This window comes from Cebus imitator, unplaced genomic scaffold, assembly GCF_001604975.1.
Source record: "Cebus imitator isolate Cc_AM_T3 unplaced genomic scaffold, Cebus_imitator-1.0 Scaffold119, whole genome shotgun sequence".
Classification (NCBI taxonomy): Eukaryota; Metazoa; Chordata; class Mammalia; order Primates; family Cebidae; genus Cebus; species Cebus imitator.
Window position 1 is genome coordinate 2,349,519 of NW_016107434.1, and position 19,755 is coordinate 2,369,273.

Here is a 19,755-nt window from a genome sequence, read left to right on the forward strand (position 1 = left end):
ATTTATATTTAATTTCAAGTTTCTTTGTAATAATGGGGGGGGTGATATTTCACCAATGTAGTTTAGATATTTAGTTAATATTTTTCTGTTCTATGCCTCAATGAATCTGGAAGAGCAATTTGCATGTTTTTGAATTTTAAAATTAGATGTTACTTGAGAGATTAGTATTCAAATGTCTTTAACATGCAGATAAAGAAACTGAGGCAAATAGTGGGGCATCAGAGATAGCTGGTGCAGACCCACGTCTCTTTATTACTAACCCTGTTTATAATGCTTGCTGTCTTTAAAAACAAGTAGAGCTCATTTGAAGGTTGATACAACTCTAATGTGCCTTTCTCAACTAGATAAAGAAAGTTGAAGTTCTCTAACTATAACATCAAAACCTTTATATTACAGTTTAAGAACTCTCCTTAATACCAGTTAAAAAAAAAATTATATATAGAGTATGTATTTTTAATGTATAACCAAACAATCTATAAATCAGGAGGAGAGACAAGAGAAAGAAAATTAACTACTGTCTTAGACAGTTTATTTGTTCACCGTCTGCCCTTAGGCAAGACCATAGACCTTATGACCTATTTCCGGATGGGGAGAGGAAAGGAAAGGAGGCACACAAGCATTAATTGATAACAGGTTTGACTGTGTCACCTTATATAATCCTCCAGCAGTTCTTCTCAAGATATGTTTCACAGATCACTAGTCCCACAAGATGCTTGGGCACCAAAACCTCTGTAGCTAGAGGATCAGGGTAAATACACCCCTAATGGCAGTTCACATTGTCACGATTCTTGTTTAATGACTCGGAGAAGTCCTCCAGTAAAGAAACTTGTTTAATTTTATTCAACCCAGAATATCCAGAACTCATTTGAATACAAAATCTTCGTTCTTTCTTTCATCCTTTCTTTCCTCTCTTTTTTTCTTTCTTTATTTCTTTCTTGACTTGTTTCTCTTAAAACCAGCTGCTATCTTTCATGGAAATTTAGGGGATTTCTCTGTGCTTCAGTTTTCTCATCTATAAGTGAATGTAATAATAGTACCTATTGACATGAGGTTTAAACAAGCTGATATATGTAAAGCACTTAAATAATGTCTATCATACTGTATTACATAAGTATGTACTATTTTTATTAATTTATATGTATTTATTTATTTATTTATTTATTGTTGAGACTTCGTCTCACTCTTGTCAACCAGGCTGGTGTGCAATGGTGTGAGCTCGACTCACTACAACTTTCACATCCTGCCTCAGCCTCCCCAGTAGCTGGAATTGCAGGCCCCTGCCACCACACCTGGCTAGTTTTTGTATTTTTAGTAAAGACGGGGTTTCACCATGTTGGCCAGGCTGGTCTTGAACTCCTAACCTCAGGTGATCCGCCCACCTTGGTCTCCCAAAGTTCTGGGATTACAGGCATGAGCCACCATGCCCAGCCTGTTATTATTTATACATAGTAACATGGGTAGTGTTGTTATCATTGAATAAGTGAGACCAGTGCTATTGTTTCATTCACTTTGGGTTTACTGAATGTATAATGTAGTAAACTGTACAGAAGGCATTAGGTTAGAGTTTGAGATTTTATGAGTCAATACAATAAGACATAAGAGGAGAAGCAGACCTGTCAGCTAATAAGTTACAAAGCAAAGTGATAAGAGACTCTTTTATCTGTGATATGAAACTAAGTTGGATGTGGCAAAGGGATGTGGCAGACAGGTGTGGTAGATTGGAGCCAAGGTGTGAAGGGCCTTGTGTCCAAGTTCAGAAGTTTTGAGTTTTATCCTGTAGACCACAAAATGAGCAGAGAATTGTTGTTCATGGGAATGACATGATCAGCCCTGTTTTTTAGGAAAAAAAAAGCTTGACGGCTGGGGCTGGAGAAAGAAGAGAAAAGGAGGGAGGAGAACAGTGGGCTTACAAACTGAGGCAGTGACACTGGGAATGGAGAGGACATATATTAAGAGACATGTTTGATGTAGAATTTGATGAGAATCCATAACCAATTAGTTGCCGGAGGAGGAATAGAAAAATATACTTGTGTAATAAACCTGCCCTTATATCCCCTGAATCTAAAATAAAAATTGAAATTACATAAAAATTTTAAGAAAGAAAGAAAAATGGAGAAACCAAGGACAGGACTGGAATGTCAAGTTTGGGAGATTATTATATAAACAGTGATTCAACTTAGTTTTATAAATAGAGATACTGTGTTTTTCAAAAAGAAACTGATCCATGTGTCTACAGCCTGCCAGCAGTTTTATAACAATGACCTTCTTCTCAAGGGAGACTAATTGAACATATGTGTAGATTGCTTGGCACGACTTATGAAAACTATTGTTAACACAAATCAAAAGTGACTAAGTAAATAACTTACTGGAAGTATATGGGAATATATATATCTAAAAAATAAATGTATATGCTGTATACAATGTTAGAATCATAGTGAAAAATTGCTTCCTTTCTGCATACTCACAAAGCTTTATACATGGCTCTGCTAAAGCACTTCTAATATTCTTATTATATTTATTATTTTATATAGCTTCCTTCTCCCTCCTTTTCTTCTTTCCCATTTTGAATTTTTTAGTCCTGGATCTTGTTTGTCTTCATATCTTCAGATCCACCAGAATTGATGCATCATAGATACTTAATGAATGGTTTGGGTATATAATACTTGAAAAAAAATTACTCTGATTTTATTCTGAAAATGGAAATTCAAAAATATCCAGCAATATTAGTTATAAAATGTCATGTAAGAACTTTTTGCATGATATATTTCCTATATCTTCAAAATGTTGAGCTGTACTGGCCTGCAACATATATTTGAACTGCCATGTTACATGAATATTAATGAAAAAATAAACCCAAACTCTTGGTTTGATGTTTATTAAATGCCTTATACAACACCACACGTTGTGGCTGGAACGTTTTAAATCATCTTTGAAATATCAGCCTCTCTTCTGTGTTGTAGGACTCCCTGTTGGCATGGCCTTCTTTTTGAAGACACAGGAAGTTCCAGTCTTCTGGAGATGTTAAGCCGTTAGGTTATATCTTATATAATTTTATCAGACGGTGGTTAACTGTTCTTCCTGCTACTTTATGCTGTGCATATAAGTATTTTAATTTACCTTTGTGTTCTGCCAGTTTTCCATTCTCTAACACATCACACAAACTTGAGTGATAACAAAAAAGACATTATCAACTTCAAATTCAGAACTAATATGCTATTATTAAAGTTATTCAACTCTTAAATTGGAGCGGCATATGATTTTCTGTTGTCTACTCTATTTAAGCAATACCCAGATTATAAATCTCACCTGCAGCAAGACAAGGAGTAAAAAATAACCAATATAAAGACTGTGGAAGGTCTTAAAGTGTTAATAATTATTTATCCCACTATAAAGAATTTTACATAAAATAATTTATTCATGCCTTTGTTACCCCCAGGAACATAGATTTATACCATCTATATCCTTAAGTATCTCTAATATTTGTTTTTATTTTGAGAAAAGAACTTTATGCTTTGAAAATGAAATGTGACCATATTCTCTCTGTCCTAAACTTGTTTTCATTTAAATATGTAGCTTTTTCAATCTAAATATTTTTGTCTAATCTCAATTCTTTCCTTCTTTTCTGTAATATGCCAGAATTTCTAAAGGTGTTAAAGGAATTTTATCTACAGGAATAGATAAGGTTCACAAGAGGACGCTTTCTCCAGGGCCAAGTCAGGAACTTTAGTCCCTGAAAGTGTGTAGCCATCTTGTTGTTCAATATAAGGAGTGCTTTCCAAATGTGTCCTGCCACTATATTAACATTTGTCTTGGGACATGGATGAACCTGGAAACCATCATTCTCAGCAAACTGGCACAAGAACAGAAAATTAAACACCACATGTTCTCACTCATAGGCGGGTGTTGAACAATGAGAACACATGGACACAGGGAGGGGAGCATCACACACTGGGGTCTGTTTGGGGGGACTAGAGGAGGGACAGCAGGGGGCGGGTAGGGAGTTGGGGAGGGATAACATGGGGAGAAATGCCAGATATAGGTGATGGGGATGGAAGCAGCAAACCATGTTGCCATGCATGTACCTATGCAACAATCCTGCATATTCTTCACATGTACCCCAGAACCTAAATTACAATTATATATATATATATATATATATATATATATACACATATATACACATATACATATGAAACAAACAAACAAAAATTGTCTTTATATGGACTACTTTTTCTTCAAGTAATTATAAAACCTACCAAAGGTCTGAAATTCTGTAATATAATGCTACCGTTTCCTCTAGTCCTGCAATCTCTCCATATTTATTCATTGTTATTCTGATACTTTAGACATATTTTTATTAGAGATGTTATTACAGCAAGCAAAAAAAACTGTAATGCATGAAACTTTAAGTATTCCTTGCCCTTTAATTATATAATGACTCCTGGGAATTATTTCCATAGCTCCTCTAGATTGGGAAAAATTCTAATCTCATAAGCATATAATATTTGTTTTATAAAACTCCTACCATTTAAATATGTCAGAGATCGTTTGCCAAGGTTTGAATAGCGTGAGGACAGAGAGATGGTGATACCTGTTCTCTTCATCATAAGGGTCATGGCCAACATCCCATAACAAAGACAGATTTATGAAAGCATAGCAGATTTATTTAATCAAAGTTTTACATGACATAGGAGCCTTCAGATTGAATGACCCAAAGACAGAAGGAAAGCCATCTGATTTCATGCATGGGTGCTTTAGATCTGATGAAGCAAGAACAACATGTAGAGATGTGATTGGACAAAAATAGTATGATCTAATAGTAGCAGACTGAGGTTGTGGAGAATGAAACCCAGCAAGGCCTGTGTGTTCAGATTCTTCTTGTTCTCTCTAAGCATGCATTCCTTGCCGGTATGGGGCAGGACCCACACTGGAATGGAGGTCTTATAACCTACAATCAAACAAGGTAGGTCAAGTAATTGTTTTATGGCCAGTTCTTAGAAAGGTGGGGGAAAGTTAGGGTAATAATTTTAGGTTTATGTGTGGCTTTGAGAAAAGGGGTTCTGGTTTCTGTGACCCAACTTGGAGAAAAGGAATTCTAGTTTCTACGGCTTGCCTCAGGGAAGAATGAGAGGTAAGAGACAAGAGGGCAAGAGAAGGACAGAAACCACATCTGAGTCTGCTTCTGAGGCTTTCACTTTAGAATGTCATTTTCTGAGCCTCAACAAATAGTTACACATGGACTTCCAAATTTTTTAGTAGATAAAGATTGCATCGCTTACAAACTGACATTGTTAATGCCCTTTGCACTATTTAACATTGATTTTTTACTGTTATCCACACATTTCCCCATTTGAAATCAGTAAAATTTAATTGTTAGACGGTTAATCAAGGTTCCAGGCTTGGCTCTATAGTATATGACAGCAGAAGCAAAATAGTGTATTTAGCGACCAGACCTAGCTGCTTTGACCTTGTACCTGATTTTTCTTTCTTGTTTTGATAATGCATAGTTTTTAATTTATTATCACTATTTTTTAAATCAGCACAATGAATCTGGTTGAAAGAACTAAAAACAGTATTTCAAGGGGCAAAGAGATACAGTAAAGATGTATAAATGATATGCATGTTAATTTATCTTTGAGTATAGGGATAATTGCCAACTCGAGAAATAGTAAAACGTCTCCACTGAAGTGTTTCCCTTCTTTCTCCCAACTGAAAGCAGGTCTTCTCTAGTCCTGAAGTTCCTATTAATTGCCTGAGGCTAAAGACATTCATTTTCAGTAAATTAAGAAATCCGGATTTATCTTGTGACTTGGTTGAAGTTACTTGGTGGCAAGAGAGTGAGTTCTAGTAATGAAAGCTGGCAGGCCAGGATTTGTGCTCCACTCTGTTGGCATATGAAATTACAGCACATCATTCAAACAAAATCAATAATCCAACTTTTATGTCCTTTGCTAGGTACAGTGAAATTTTATTGTTCTGTTATCATTTTATTCTTCCTGGATTAGGTCATGTGCTGTGGCAGTAAGAAGCAGCTCAAGTAGAGTATGTAAGATCAAAACTTGTGTTTTTACCAACGTGCCATAATGATCATATGATATTCAACGAAAGATGCTATAAAAGTCAGACTCTTATTTCTTTAAATCATCGCTGTAACATCCTGAATGATATTTAGAGGTTCAATTTACCTTGAGAAAGAATTTTGCTCCTTGGTGTGGAATGAGCTTTATCAGCTGTGGTACTCCTTAATTGAAGCAAATGGAATCAGCAAGAGATAGTTTGTTTTAACATAAAAATTGCTCTACATGAACAAGGAGAGAAAATCTATGTGATCATATTCTTGCTCCTTTGATTTAGTTTGTTCTGCCTCACTCCTTTTCTATGGAACTAGAGTACTTTTATAGAAAAGATGAATTGTTCTTATGGAAGGTCTACACAGTCATAAAATCTAGGTAATAAATTACTTTAAAGCATCAGCTCCTACAGTATGTTTGCATAGTAAAGTATGGACCGGGCCAAAATCCAGGCTTAAACATTTTCTCCTTGTTATCACCTCGTTAAGCTCCCCACATCTCAGCCATGCCTCCTACAGTCACAGGTATGGTGCCACTAATTAAGAAGAAGGGGCTCATTACCAATTCTCATTAACATCAATTGGAGTTTTAAAGCCAAATCCCTGGACTGAAAATTTACCCCCTTAATGTTCAACACAGGTGAACGAATAAAATCATTTAAATGCCTGTATCATGGGGTAGTGCAAATGTGCTCTCCAAGGATGAACAAATTGCTTACTGCAGTCTGGCACTAATCCCATTGCTCAGTAAAAGGCAGGCAGAGCTTTGAAGAAAAATACTATTTGAAGGGAGATACTAATGGGAAAAGGAAACGGGGAGATGGGGACTAACTAAATATCCAAATTACCATTTTGGATATATGTCATCCTCCGCAAGAATATGTGGAAAAACGAAATTAACGAAAGAGTCTTTGAAGCAGTGTCTGACAATTAAATGCTCAACAAGTATTATTTGAATTAATGAATTTAGAAATAACTGTTCACCAGTTTATTTTAACTTGCTAATGAAACTTACCTGTCAGACTCAGCATTTGCTTGAGAACATCTTGTATCATATTCCTTAAGCCTTCTTCTCTAATTGTCATGTCTTATAGGTAATACTGTAAATTATTTAATTTTGTTGTGTGATGCTCTTGAGTTAAGAGATTTCATTTTAAAATCTCTTAATTTTGTGAAAAGTTAAAACATGTTGATTTCATTGATTCGAGGGAGTTATTCTGCAGTTCATTGAAGTGATATGTCAGAAGTCTTGGAAAATGAAATCAACCTTCCCTTGTCTTAGATAATACTTTCCCTTTTTTGTAAACCCTGAAGCTAACCAATTTAAACTAAATTTCTACTTTTTCTCACAATTTAAAAATGACCCAGAAATATTTATAAGAGTAATGTTTGCCCCTAAACTGTATATTTATTAGAGAATTATTTCTGATTTCATAGACTCATGAGTGACATGATTGATAGATTCTTTTATAAATTGTTCGTATTTTTTTCCTGAGTGGGCATGCGGTTCATATTTAAATCACACCAACAATATGTAGCATGAATAGCCTCCCCCCAAAAGTATAATGACTTCTGCCTGAATTTTTCACGAGTGTCAGATTCTTTCATGATGCTTCTACCTGTTGGTGGTAGTTACAGCATCATAAAACAATATAGCTGGAAGGAGTCTTCAAAGCCATCTAGTTAAATCCCCACATTTTACAAATAAGAAAATCAAATTCCAAGAAGTTTAATTAACTTACCAAGCTCATAGGCTCATAGGGCCTTACCTAGAATTTTAGTCTCCTTATCCCCAGTTCAGCCCTGGTATTATTAATCTATAACTCTGCTCAACCCTCTCTAGCTTCACTCCCTAATCCTGAGTTTTCTTCTTTCACAATCCAAAGTTGTTTTAAAATTGTAATTAATCAGAGCAAAGGAAACTCTTGAAAAAGTATTCTTCTGGATATATGGGAAGATCACTACTTTTATTTAAGATAGGCTTGCCTTACCACCTGATAAGCATTAACTTTTCATCTTTTCACCTACTTAAAAAATGAAAGACAGTGATAATGGATGCATAAATGCATCATGGGATGAATAAATTGTGTGTTAGAGAAGAGAAAATGAATGTGTTCGTGAAAGAGCGAGCACATCAATCAGTGGTTGCATGGTGTTTGCACCAGAGTGTCCAGGGGACACTTCACCAATCAATCATTCAGGAAGCTCCCTCCAGCTTTCAGAAGGAGAAAAAGATTTTATACTAATGTGCTATAGTGAAAGCCTAGAATTTAAAGAGTTCATTCAAGGGACTCTTCCAGTTCACAGATGGGAGGAAAAAGTAGAAAGGGGGCAACATGCCGTGGTAAGAACTAGTTGGGAATTTTAAAAATTCTGATTACATTATGAATTATTCTCACTTTAGATTGACTCAAAGGCATTAATTAAATGTCTTTTGGTACATCCTACCCTTACCTGAGCATAAAAAAATTGACATTTTATATAGCTTCTGCCTTCAAGGAGCTTAAAAACTAAAAATGTTTATTCTTCACAGCTTTTATCTCTATACTGAATTAAAATCCAATACTGCTGTTTTCCTTGAGCATACAAATATACAAATATTTACTGAAAATATTTGCTTTATGAATCATCTATCCAATGATTGTTGGTCACGTGCAAGATTCTACATTAGCTGCTGCCTAGAAGTAGCTTATACACTAGTAAGGCAAATAAAATTAGTTTATAAATAATCATAATGCAAAATAGAAAGGAATTAAGTGACAGAATTCCATAGGCAACATAGTCTATTTCCAAATTTCCCAGAAGAGAAAGAGAACCACAGAAACATGAAAGCTTTGCCCAAAATAATCTCATTACTGAATTGTAGATCTAGGAATTGGCTCCCCAAGTGTGGCTCGATTCTCAGTAGTTTTTGCTCCTGAAGATTGTGTACTATTTGCATAGCTAATTAAAGCAAGATGCATGTTGAAATACATTAATAAAATGTTGCCCAGTGGTGAGGAAAGGCAACTACTGCTGATAAAGTGATTTTGTAACCAGGAAATATTTCTTGCTATACTGTCCTGACAGCAAGACTTCTTTTACTGCTTAATGGTCACTCTTTTAATGCTGAATTTTTAAATGCGGAAACTGGAAGAGATTTTATGTAAAGATTACCATCAAAGTAAAATTGTAGAGGAAAACCCAGTACCTAAGCCAAACAATACCTGTGTGTATGCATTTCAACCCAAGAAAAACAGTATTGGTTATGATGTACAGTATGAAAAGTAAAGTATCTAAGACAGTGTGAGATTTGAAGAGGTCTGAAGTTGAAAGCATAGACTTGGGAATTGGACAGATAGGAATTTGGATTCTGCCTCCGTCATTTGTTAGCTACATGACCAGATTTCCTTTTCTCACCTGTAAAAATGTCACAATAAAAGATGGTGGTGGTGATTGCTTTCCTTCACTTTCCTTCTTTATCACCTGAGAGAACAAACATTTATTTAAAAACCTGAGCTCTTATCATACTTGCCTTATATTATAGCTTGCTTATACTCTTCTGTTGAAACTACTTAGGAGGATGAATCTCTCAAAAATTCTCATAGTGCCTAAAGAGTACCGTACACGTAAGAGGCACTTTAAAAGTGACTATTGATTTGAATTTTATGCATGATGACAGAAAAGCCAACTGGACCTAAGGCCATGTGAACAGTCTCTCTTAAAGGCAGATTCCTTTAAGACATTCCATGGCCTATACTTGTTACTTTTTAACTATACTAAATTATTCCTATCTGAAAAAACTCACCAAAATTCAGTTTGATGCTTCTTACTTTTTAACCACTTATGTGGACCTAGATGTCAACTTTACAAAATGAGATAATTATTTTTCCATGAATAGTGTAATGTAGACTTAATATTTCAGATATCTGGTATCTCATATTTATGCATATGAGAGTAAGAACATAAAATTTAAAGCCAGAAACCTGCATGGTTCTAGCTATATAAATACTTGATTAGAAAGCACTTCGTTCTTTAATTCCATCTTGTCATACATTAAACTAAGCATATGTGGTGGCATTATTTCAATATATTATTAGTCCATTTTCTCTTTTGTTTCTTTTTTAACTAAGAAAATATTCATAACACAAATTAAACTTTGAAAGCACAATCAGTAGTTTCTAAGTTGAATATTCTGCAACTGCAGTACACTTTCTTGCATCTCAGATAGCAAATCAACCACAGTATATATAGCACACTGTGGGAAAGAATATTATTGTAAGCAGAGACCTTGATATATAGGAATTCAAGTATTTGAAAACGAATCCTCTATTTTCAAAAGCCAAAATGTGGAAGACTATAAGTTTTTATGAATTTGAAAATTTAAAACTGTATATTTTGGGAAATACTCACACACCCAAAACTGAATTTTTAGTAGGAAGAGACTGAAACTGTAGTGCAATCAGGCTTTCTCTATTTTCTGGAGCCAACACAAATTAGTTCTTATATTGAACACTTTCATAATTGAATTTCTTGAAAGTACAGTATCTACTAGTGAAATTCAGAGGTGAATAAATCATTTTTGTCTCTGTTCTAATATTTTTATTGGGGTTTTTTTTGCCAAGTGATTGACTTATGCACACATCTCAAGGAGACTGTCTTAGGCTCTGAGATGAAGATTTGTATACAGGTGTTTATAAAGGAAGGTCAGGACAGGAAAGAGCCTGACACAGTGCAGCCTCAGGCAAAAATTGTCTTGCACAGGAACTCTGGAATCTGTGCCACAAGGTTGTCCAAGCCAAGGTAAGGGAACCGGACTTTCCTACCCCTGGACTAGACAGTAATGGGAAAAACCCCAGGCTCTCTTTCACTTGCGGTCTCAGTGGCTCCAGTAGCTAAAGGGAGTGTGGCTGTTATACCAGAGGGAAGTAAATGCACGAAAATTGTAAAAAGGGCTTTTAGACAGAGCACTGACAACATCTGCTAAAGGTTGTTTCCCAGATACCAGAGATAGAAGTAGAACATAACTGAAGACCTATGTTTTCCTTAATATCAGTTAAGAATGCTTTGATTTTAAATAGAATGATCTCTTTTCAGGTGCAGCTTGATCCAGTGTTCACACATCAATTTCATTTCATCTCTCAGTTCTACTTCCTCTGTATTCACTCCATCCTGATAGGAGATCCCAGTAGCTCTAGTTTCTCTCCTCATTGCCACAGCTCTTCCAAGCTTCATATACCCATACCCCCAAGCACCAAGCCACAAGGACTGCAAAAGAGAGAATCCATATCCAATTTTCTCACCAAAAAAAATTCTGAATTGCAGTGATAACAGTTTAGATCACGTGTCCAATCCTATTTCAGTTGATAAGGCCAAGAAATGCAGTGTTTTCATTGGCCTAAGCCAGTTGTTACTTGCCCATTCCTAAATCTGGCTTAAGTGTATGAGTGGAGTCAATATTATGAAATGTCATGGTTTGGCTGTTGTTAATATTAAAAAGGAAAAAGAAAGCACAATTATAAGAAATTAACAAATAGCCACTGATCTCTCGTTCTAATTGTAAATTTAGATTGGTTGTTATGAATCTAATTTATTTCAAACTATAAACATGGTAATGTTTGAACTGAATTGTGAACCCAACTGGAATTAGCAGAGTTGGTTTGAGTGTAAGGAGAAACAAAGAATTCTCAGAAGCTAGGCTGTGGTATGTGAATCATGGGATATATCACCACCACCATCACCTTATCACCCCACATCTGCAAACAAACAAAAGAAATCTTACTGTCATACTTACTCTGTTGGAACAGAAGTTTGCCGTTAAATGCAGCTTTTTAAATTAGATGTCTCAAGAATTTGCTACAAGCTCAATCTTGGGCAAGCCAGAGGAATCAGGCTTAGTTACTTAGATGTATGACTATCTTCTAGCCATTTCTTCATTCATTCACTCAATAAATAGTAAGTACCCCATATATACCAGGTACTTTTCTGAGTATTAGAAGTACAGTGGTGAACTGAACATAGCAGGTTCCTCCTGTTGGGAGTTGGGGGCCATATACAATAAGAAACAGGCAATCAAATAAACAAGATATCTTTTGAGAGTAATAATACTACAAAGTAAATAAAACAATGAATTTAAAATCAGGGAAGCAGAGCGTTTATCTGAAGGGTGATTTTGAGTGGCAAGAAGCCAGCCATGCAAAGATCCACATTAAAGACCATGAAAATATTAAGCACAACTGCTAGAAGTAGGAATAAATTCAGTACATTAGAGAATAGAGGAAAAAGGCTAGTGGCTGGAGTGTGGAGAGTGATGAGGAGTGAGACGGGTCAGAGAGGACATAGTGCCGACCCATGCCCAAGACCTTTGACTTATCTGTGAGGGAAGTTAGTGTTCGGCTTGAGGCGAACTTCAAATTCCTGCGGTCTTTATTCTTCAGCTGTTCCCAGGGCAGGAACCAAGGTTCTTGAGGCCACTGGAGCATTCCACAAAGCCCCGACAAAGTCTTAATGATTCGTTATGCACAACTAGTTTTCTTTTATTGATTTTGTAACAGTATGCCTTCATTTTTTCTTATTTTAGAACCCCACAAGCTTATAAAATCCAAGATTTTAATTTAAAAAAAAAAAACAACAACAAAAGAGTTTGTGCCATTTTATATCTTTAGTCCCACACTTAATAAAATACAATGGACATTGTTTTATGTCTGTACATGTAGTACCCCTTCATTCTGTTTTTTTATTTTTTGAGGTGGAGTTTTGCTCTCATTGCCCAAGCTGGAATGCAATGGCACGACCTTGGCTGACTGCAACCTCCACCTCTCAGGTTCAAGTGATTCTCCTGCCTCAGCCTCCCAAGTAACTGAGATTACAAGCATGTACCACCTCGCCCACCTAATTTTTATATTTTTAATAGAGACGGTTTCACCATGTTTGCCAGACTGGTCTCGAACTCCTGACCTCAAGTGATCCACCCACCTAGACCTCCCAAAGTGCTGGGATTACAGGCCACCACACCCAGTCCCTTCATTCTTTTTTGTGGTTGCATGATTTTTCATTGATGGGTACATACTTTATTTCACTAATTGTCTGTTGATGAATACCAAGATTCTTTTTAGTATTTTACTGTTGTGAGCATTTCTGCAGTTGAACATTCTTGTACAAATGTCTTTGCATTCTTGTGCAACTATTTTTGTAGAATAAGTTTTCCATAATGGAATTGCTGAGTATGAGAATTAAGATAAATATTGCTAGACTGCCTGTGAAAATGTTATACTATACTCCTCCCATGCTTGGCAAATACTAGAACCTATCAATCTTTTTTATTTTTGCAAATCTGATAGAAGAAAAGTGTCGTGGAAGTTCTTATTTTAGTTATCTATAGAATCTTGGACTGTTTCCCTTCATGCCTTGAATATTTTAAGTCCAGGTTCTGTGTCAATTCTTGGTGATCACAATATCCTTCCAAGGTAGACAAGGCTGTCTTTCCGACACTTGACCTACTCTTTCTCATCCAAAGACACTAAATCTCTTGGTCATATACTAAGCCTATGCATTGAGCCTTGTCATTACCAATAACAGCAATCCCTCCATAATCTAATTTTGAGTTCCTCACTCTCTTATTGCCAGAGAATAGAGGAAAAAGGCTAGTGACTGGAGTGTGGAGAGTGATAAGGAGTGAGGTGGGTCAGAGAGTACATAGTGCCGACCCATGCCCAAGACCTTTGACTTGTCTATGAGGGAAGTTAGTGTTCAGCTTGAGGTGAACTTCAAATTCCTGCGGTCTTTATTCTTCAGCTGTTCCCAGGGCAGGAACCAGGGTTCTTGAGGCCACTGGAGCATTCCACAAAGCCCCGAAAAAGTCTTAATGATACTGTCTTTCCAGTTCACTCCCAGTAATACTGATACACTTTGGATGCTTATCCTCTCCAATTTCATGTTGAAAAGTGATCCCCAGTATTTGAGGTAGAGCTTAATGGAGTGTTTGGGTCATGGAGCAGATCTCATGAATGGCTTGGTGCCATACCCATGGTAATGAGTGAGTTTTCACTCTATTTGCTCCTGTGAGATCATGAGATTGAATTGTCTGAAAGACCTTGGCACCTCCTCCCCCTCACTCTTGCTCCCTGTCTCACCATGTGACATGCTAGGTCCTCTTCTCTTCCACCATAAGTAAAAATTTCCTGAGGCCTCACCAGAAGCCAAGCCTTTGCTGGCACCATGCTTCCTGTATAGACTCCAGAACTGTGAGCTAAATAAATCTCTTATTCATAAATTACCCAGCCTCAAATATTCCTTAATAGCAATACAAAATAGACGAATGCAAGAGCTCTGATTACAGAGATTGGTGGAGCAAGATGACAGAAAAGAAGGCTCCACTGATCATCTACCCTCCTCCCACATGAACATCAATTTAACAACTTTCTACCACAAAAAAGCACCTTTGTATGAACCAGAAATTGGATGAGAACTCACAGTACCTGGCTTTAACTCCGTATCACTGGAAGAGGCACGGAAGAGGTAGAAGAAATAGTCTTGGATGGCCCATGCCATCCCTTTCATCCCCTGGAAGCAGCAACATGGTGCAGAGAATATTCCTGTTCCCTGAAGAGAGAGAGAGTCAGCAATTGTAAGGCGTTGAACTCAGTGCTGCCATTGTTACGGCAAAAAGCAAAACCAGACCAAACTCAGCTGACACCCACCCAAGAACGGAACATTTAAACAAGCCCTGGTTAGAGAGAAATTGCAGATCCCACTGATGGAAACTTCACTTCTCGAAAGCCTTATCACTGCAGCCTACACTGCTCTAGGGCTCCAAATACACTTGAAAGACAGTCTAGGCCACAAGGACTGTAAAACCTAGGTGAGTCCTAGTGCTGAACTGAGCCCATAGACAGTGGACTGGAGGGGACTTGTGACCTACTGAGATGCCAACTGGGACAGCTAAGGGAGTACTGGCATCACCCTCCCCCTATCCCCAGGCTGCACAACTCACAGCTCAAATAGAGACCTCTTCCTTCCACTTAAGGAGAGGAGATGGAAAAGTGGGGAGACATTGTTTTGTATCTTGAATACCAGCTCGGCCACAGCAGGATAGGGCACTATTCAGAGTCATGAAGCCCCCTTTTCAGGCCCTAGCTTCAGGACATTTCTAGACACACCTTGGGACATAAGGAAATCTGCTGCTTTAAAGGAAAGGGCTCAGTCCTAGCAGGCTTCATTACCTGCTAACTGAAGAGCCCTTGAGCCCTGAATAACCAGCAGCAGTACCAGCTACTATGTTAAGGGCCTTGGGTGAGATTCTGAGACTTGCTGGCTTCAGGTGAGACTCAGCACATTCCCAGTTGTGGTGACTACAGGGCAAGGCTTCTTCTCTTTGATAAAATTGGGACTTTGTCTTGCACCTTGGGTCCTGGCTTGGCCACAGTGGGGTAGAGCACCAACCAGGATCTTGGGGTTCCCATCTCCAGGACTTGGATCTTGGATGGCATTTTTGGACCTTCCCTGGGACGAAAGGGGAGCCCACTCTCCTGAAAGGTGAGTCCCAGGGCAGGCAGCATTCACCACACACTAACTGAAGAGCCCTTGAGCCTTAAGGGAACATTGGTGGTAGTCTGGCAGTATTCCCTGTGGGCCTGAGGCAGTGGTAGCCACAAGGTGAGGCTCCTCTGCCTGTGGAAAGGGGAAGAGTGAAAAGACTGTGTCTTGTGATTTGACTGCCAGCTCAGCTGCAATACAGTAGAACACCAGGTAGGCTTCTAAGGTTTTTGACAGTAGTTCCTGGCTCCCAGATGGCACCTCTGGACCTGCCTGGTGCCTGGGGGAACTTGCCACCCTGAAGAAAAGGACATAGGCCTGGTGGGCTTTGCCACCTGCTGATTGTAGAGCCCCACAGCTCTGAGTGACCATAAGTGGTAGCCAGGGTGTGGTTACAGTAGGCCTGGATGAGACTCAGTGCTGTGCTGGCTTCAGGTCTGACCCAGTACAGTCCCAGGGGTAGTGGCTGTGACTGAATTGCAGACAATGGGCTCAGGTCCCCAATAGGATGGATGTGTTCTTCCAGGCCCTTGGTCCCTCATTCACCCAAGAATGGGAGAGAGGACGCCACCGGGTGTGGTGGGCTTGTCTAAGTAAATATCAGACCCCAAAGAGTTTTGAGGAAGTGATTTATTTAGGCAGACAGAAAAGAAAAAAAGGAGAAAGAAGAGAGCGAGTTCTCACACTGTCATGAGAGGGGATCCAGAAATGGAGTCTGCCCAGATGTGGGAGAAGGGGACTTTTAACCTGGGAGATATTCCTGCCCCATTCAAGTTTTCTGTCCTATGAAAGGAGTTCCTTTAAACTTCCTCTGGAGTGACTGATCTTTGATTTCTGACATCTGATTTGTTATTTTGGCCCACAGTCCTCCCGTAGCTTCTCGCAGGCTTTCTAGACAAAGGAAGCTCACCTGGGCAGTCTATCTTCCCGTGTGCACAAAAGTTAAAGACCTCTAAGCTCCCAGATGGAGACGTAGGTGGAGGTGTGGCACTGGGAAGTTCTTGCCTTTGAAACCACGCCCCCTTGTGGACCCGGGAAGAGAATACGTTCCCTCAGTGGCCACAAAGATTCTTGTGTCACTCCATCCCCAGCTCCAGGTAGCTGAAAACAGAGAGGAAGAGACTCAGTTTATTTGGGAGAAAGCAAGGGAAGAGAGCAAAAAATCTTTTCTGGTAATCCAGAGAATTCTCCTGGATCTTGTCCAATCAAGGCAGTACAACTACGAGTCTGAAAGAACCGCAGTTTACTGAGCTTGGGGTGCCTACTAAAGCAGATACAGCTTAGATCACAACACCCAAAACCTTTCAAATATCTGGAAAGCCTTCTAAAGAACTATGGATACAAACAAGCCTGGACTGTGAAGACTGCAATAAATACCTAATTCTTTAATGCCCAGACACAGAGGAATATCTATAAGTATCAAGATGATCCAGGAAAATATGACCTCCTGGTAAATAAAACAGCAGGAATCAATCCTAGAGAAACAGAGATATGTGACCCTTCAGACAGAAAATTCAAAATAGCTGCCTTGAGGAAACTCAAAGAAATTCAAGATGTCACAGAGAAGGTATTCAGAATTCTATCAGCTAAATTTAACAAATAGTTTGAAATAATTAAAAACAATGAAGCAGAATTCTAGAATTGAAAATGCAATTGGCATACTGAAGAATACATCTGAGTTGTTTAATATCAGAATTATTCAAGTAGAAGAAAGAATTAGTGAACTTGAAGACAGGCTATTTGAAAATACATACAAAAGACAAAAGAAAAAAAAAAGCAAGCAAACCTACAAGATCTAGAAAATAGGCTTAAAACAGCAAATTCAAGAGTAATTGGCCTTAAAGACGAGGTGGGGAAATCAATAGGGACAGACTATTCAAGGGGATAATAACAGAATTTTTCAAACATAGAGAAATATATTAATATCCAAGTACAAGAAGGTTATAGAACACCCAGAAGATTTAATTCAAGGAAGACTACCTCAAGGCATTTAATAATCAAACTCTCAAAGGTCAAAGATGAAGAAAAGATCCTAAAAGTAGCAAGAGAAAAGAAACAAATAACATACAATGGAGCTCTAATATGCCTAGTAGCAGACTTTCCAGTGAAACCTTACAGGCCAGGAGAGAGTGGCATGACATATTTGAAGGCTAAAATCTTTTGCCCTGGAATAATATATCCAACAAAATTATCCTTCAAACATGAAAGAGAGATAAAGACTTTTCCAGGCAAACAAGAGATGAGGAATTTCATCAACACAAGACCTGTTCTACAAGAAATGCTAAAGGGGGTATTTCAATCAGAAAGAAAAGGACATTAATGATCAATAAGAAATTGTCTGATGGTATAAAACTCACTGGTTCAGCCTGGGCAACATGCTGAAACCCTGTCTCTACAAAAATACAAAAATTAGGCATAGTGGCATGTGTCTGTGGTCCCAGCTATTTGGAGGCTGAGGTGGGAGAATTCCTTGAGCTCAAGGGGTCAAAGCTGTGGTGTGCTGAGATCGCACCACTGCACTCCAGCCTGGATGACAGAAAAAACCCTGTCTCAAAACAAGACAAAAACCACTCCACTGATAACAGTAAGTACACAGAAAAACACAGAATATTATAACTGTAAGTGTGATGTGTAAACCACTCTTATTCTACATAGAAAGACTGAACAATGAACCAATCTAAAATAATAACTACAACAACTTCTCAAGACATGGACAGTACAATAACATATAAACAGTAATAATAAAAAGAAGCCAATAACAAGGAATTTTGGGAACTATACAAATACATGAAAATTAAATAATATGCTCACAAATGACCAATGGGTCAATAAAGACATTGAGAAGAAAATTGGAAAAACTTTTTGAAACAAATGGTAATCGAAACACATCATACCAAAACCTTGTGGATACAGCAAAAGTGGTACTAAGAGGACAGTTTATATTTATAAATGCCAACATTAAAAAAGAAGAAAAACTTCAAATAAATAACCCAACAATGTATCTTAAAAAACTAGAAAAGCAAGAGCAAACCAAAATCAAAATTAGTAAAAGAAAAGAAATAATAATAAAGACCAGAGCAGAAATAAATGAATTTGAAATGAAGAAAATAAAACAAAAGATCAATTAAACAAAAAGTTGATTTTTTTGAAAAGTTAAGTAAAATTGACAAACCTTTAGTCATACTAAGAAAAAAAAGAGAAGAGCCAAATAAAATCAGAGATGAAAAAGAAGGTGTTATAACTGATATTGCAGAAATTGAAATGTTCATTAGTGGCTACTGTGAACAACTATGCCAATAAATTGGAAAATCTAAAAGAAATGGACAAATTTCCAGCACATACAACCTACCGAGAATGAAACAGGAAGAAATCCAAAACCTGAGCAGACCTATAACAAGTAATGAGATCAAAACCATAATCAAAAGTCTTCCATTTAAAAAAAAGCCCAGAACCTAATGGCTTCACTGCTGATTTCTACCACACATTTAAAGAACTAATACTAATCCTAAAGTATTCCCAAAAAATAGATGAGGAGGGAGTACTTCCAAAGTCATTCTATGGGCCAATATTACCTTGATACCAAAAGCAGACAAAATTGGCATTTTGATCAGCATTGCATTCAATCTGTAGATTCCTTTGAGTAGCCTGAACATTTTAATTATATTGATTCTTCCAGTCCATGAACATGGAATATCTTTACATTTTGTGTGACCTTCTTCAATTTCTTTCATCAGTGTTTTATAGTTTTCATTGTAGAGATCTTTCACTTCTTCAATTAATTCCTAGGTATTTAATTTTCTCTGTAGCTATTAAAACATGTACCCCAGATTTCTTCAATACATGGACAGATTTTCCCACCAAACATGAGACCATTTTGATGATGATACGACTTTTTTACTTGTACCAATGAGGGCTTCTATGCAACTATAGTTGTGCTACACTTTTCTTTACCTATTTTTTTAAAAATGTATGTGGAAACTTTCCTCTGTTACCACTCCCAAATATCACCTAACTAGTGAATTAATTTTTGTTACCTTGAGAATGTAAAGACCAAGTAAAGGTATTTATTGGCATAAAAGGAAAAACAGTTTAGAGAATTATACCAAGAGACAAAGTATTTTAGCTGAAAAAATAAAACTACCAGCATACTACACTAATATGCCTGTTCCAGA